Source organism: Myotis brandtii, unplaced genomic scaffold (genome assembly GCF_000412655.1).
Source record: "Myotis brandtii unplaced genomic scaffold, ASM41265v1 scaffold195, whole genome shotgun sequence".
NCBI classification, from domain to species: domain Eukaryota; kingdom Metazoa; phylum Chordata; class Mammalia; order Chiroptera; family Vespertilionidae; genus Myotis; species Myotis brandtii.
Window position 1 is genome coordinate 527,364 of NW_005357271.1, and position 3,439 is coordinate 530,802.

General features: G+C 40.7%; 1 long non-coding RNA gene across 1 annotated transcript in view; it reads left to right on the forward strand.

Annotated features, from left to right (window-relative positions):
• Nucleotides 1-3,116, forward strand: part of LOC106725886 — a 6,949-nt gene extending 3,833 nt beyond the window's left edge. Inside the window, exons 2-3 of the long non-coding RNA XR_001361889.1 lie at nt 313-321; nt 3,042-3,116. This is a non-coding gene — a long non-coding RNA (uncharacterized LOC106725886). The remainder of the gene's footprint in view (nt 1-312; nt 322-3,041) is intronic.
• The last annotated feature ends 323 nt before the right edge of the window (nt 3,117-3,439 follow it).

The following is a 3,439-nucleotide window of genomic DNA, read 5'->3' on the forward strand; positions in this document are numbered from 1 at the left end:
CTATCTGTAACCACTTGGTATTCTTCAGACACATTTTGCTTATTTTAAAAACAAGAGTAATGAAACGGGATACATGTGCATAATTACATATCTGGTGTAAAGAAGCAACTGAAAATTTTGACTCTGTCCTTGTGTATGACTTTGGAAGGCCCCTTCATTTTAGTTTCATTTTCTGTAAAATTAGTATAATAATATTTATCCCATAGGGATATAGAAAGCAGCAGGTGGGAAATGTGCCTGGGCATAGTGTGTAAACTGCAAAGAGTTATATATAGGGTGTCCCAAAATTCATGCAAGAAGTAATTTTGATAGAAAAGACAGGTTTATAATTAAAAATTGTAAATTTTTTATTGATTCATAAAGTATACAGTATAGGGTTATGTATCGAATAGCACATCGGATAAATGGTCTCAACAGCTTTGTTGGCACCTATGCAAAGCCGTGGTCTTCATTGTCCCTGCTCCTGCTCCATAATTGGTACTTGGTAATGCTTATCAAATTGAAGGAATTGAAATCAAAGGGCAACAGATATTAGAATCTGATTCAATAAACCAAGTAAAATTAGGCTTTTATTTTTTGTTGTTGTTGTTGTTAATGCTCACACATTCAAATCTTGCGTGAATTTTGGGACACCCTATATAAGCAAATATTAAATCTCACTGAAGAAAGAGTCTCCTTGAGCAATGAGCACCGGGCGCAGACGTTTTAAGCCGCTGTTGAGGAAGCTGGCACTTTGCAGGGGCAGTAGAAGATATGCAGACTCTGAGGCTGGGCCCGGTCCAAGCCAAGCTCGCCTCCTTTACACATAGGCCCTGAGCAAATCTCTGAACTCCTGGAGGGTTCGTCTCTTTCCCTATAAAATCCAGAACAAGCACATAGTAGGTATTCAATAAACTTATCCCATTCAATCTGCTTCTACAGAACTCTCAAAGCAACACCAAGTGACAAAAGGTTCTTGTATAGAAAGAAAAAAAATGCGTGTAAAACATCTTTCCATCTTTGTACTCCACCTCAGCCACAGTAAGGGAATGAGCGTGATTCCCCAGCATGCACCCCACACCAGATCCCCAGCCCCCACGCGCTCTGAGGCTCGGGACCCTTGAGTCCGAAGGCCGATGCTCTATCCACTGAGCCAAACCGGTTAGGGCAATTAATTCCCTTTTAATGTGCACGAATTTCATGCACCGGGCTACTAATATATATATGCCTAACTGATCATCCAACTGTCTGACTGGTAGTTATGATGCGCAACGACCACCAGGAGGCAGACACTTAACACAGGAGCTGCCGAGCTGTGGTGACTTGGCAGCTGCGGGTCTTGGGTGATGCACCTAGAATCAGAGAGGAGGGAGCCTGATTTCTGGTGTGCATCACCTGAAAACCACCCTCTTGCAATCTGGGACCCCTCTGGGAATTTTGGAGAGCCAGTCTCGGCCCAATCCCTGCAGGCCAAGCTGAGGGACCCCACCTGTGCACAAATCCATGCACCAGGCCTCTAGTATGCATATAAGTTCTTTGGTTAGTCTCTTCCTGTCCCCCCCAACCCCTTCTCCCTGAGATCTGTCAGTCTATTCCATGCATCCATGCCTCTGGACCTATTTTGTTCATCAGTTTATTTTGTTTATCTTATAAGTGAGATCATATGATATTTGTCTTTCTCTGACTGGCTTATTTCGCTTAGCATAATAATCTCCAGGTCCAACCATGCTGTCACAAGAGGTAAGAGATCTTTCTATTTTGCAGCTGCATAGTATTCCATTGTGTAAATGTACCACAGCTTTTGCCCTGGCTGGTGTTATTAAGTCGTTAGAGCACCATCCCATGTACTGAAGGGTTGCAGGTTTGATTCCCGGTTAAGAGCATGAACCTGGGTTGCAGGTTAGATCCTCAGCCCTGGTCTGGGTGTGTGCAGGAGGCAACCAATCAATGTGTCTCTTTCACATCAATGTTTCTCCTCTCTCTCTCTCTCTCTTTCTCTCCCTCACTCTGTCTTTTCTTTCCACTCTCTCTAAAAAAATCAATGGAAAAATACCCTTTGGTAAGGATAAACAACAACAACAAAAGTACCACAGCTTTTTTTAATCCACTCATTTATTAGTGGGCACTTGGACTGTTTCCAGATCTTAGCTATTGTAAATAACGCTGCTATGAATACAGGGTGCATATATCCTTTCTGATTGGTGTTTCAGGATTCTTAGGATATATCCCAGAAGTCGGATTGCTGGGTCAAAAGGCAGTTCCATTTTTAACTTTTTGAGGAAATTCCATACTGTTCTCCATGTTGGCTGCACTAGTCTGCATTCCCACCAGCATTGTACTAGGGTTCCCTTTTCTCCACGTCCTCACTAACACTTGTTGTTTGTTGATTTATTGATGGTAGCATTCTGGCAGGTGTGAGGTGATAACTCATTGTAGTTTTAATGTGCATTTATCTGATGATTAGTGATGTTGAGCATGTTTTTCTATGTCTATTGGCCATCTGTATGTCATCTTTGGAGAAGTGTCTATTCAAGTCCTTTGTCCATTTTTATTTCCACAATAAAGATTTAATTTTTTTTAAAAAAGAGAATATAAAAATTGTTATAATGTAAGGATAGGAAAGGATTTTTTTTAAAACAAAATTTCAAAAACAAACTCTAAAGCAAAAAAGGGAGAGATGAGTTTGATCATATGAAAATAACAACAAAGAACATCATGGGCACAGTTAATATAGATGGTAGAATGGGAGATTTTTGCCATGTCCAGGATGGACAAAGGGCAGACATGTAGAACATACAAGGAATTCTTCTGTATCAACAAGAATAAGACATTGGCCCAACTGGCATGTCTCAGTGGTTGAGCATTGACCTATGAATCAGGAAGTCATGGTTCGATTCCCAGTCAGGACACATGTTCAGGTTGCGGGTTCGATCCCCAGTGTGGAGCATGCAGGAGGCAGCTGATCAATTATTCTCTCTCATCCTTGATGTTTCTATCTCCCTCTCCCTTCCTCTCTGAACTCAATAAAAATATATTTTTTTAAAAAAAGAATAAGACATCAGCCCTAAAGGAATATATGAACAGGCAATTTACAAAAGAGGGAATCCAAAAAGCTAACAAGCATATGAAGAGATGCTTAATTTTTAGTAAGTTGAAACGCAAATTAAAATTAAAACAGCAATGAGATTTTAATTCACCCCTAATATATTGGCAACTACTAGGAAGCTGGATAATGCCATGTGAGAATAGTTGACTATGAGGGCAGGGGACAAGGAAATAGGTATGGGATATGAGGATAGAGAATCAATCAACCAATCAGACTGTTCTGATGTCTTCATAGCATTTATCACAACCAGAAGCTCTGGAGCCAGATTACCTGGGTTCAAATCCCAGCTCCACCATTTACTAGATGTTGGTTACCCATTGTGTCTTAGTTTCCCATTATAAAGTGGAGATAACA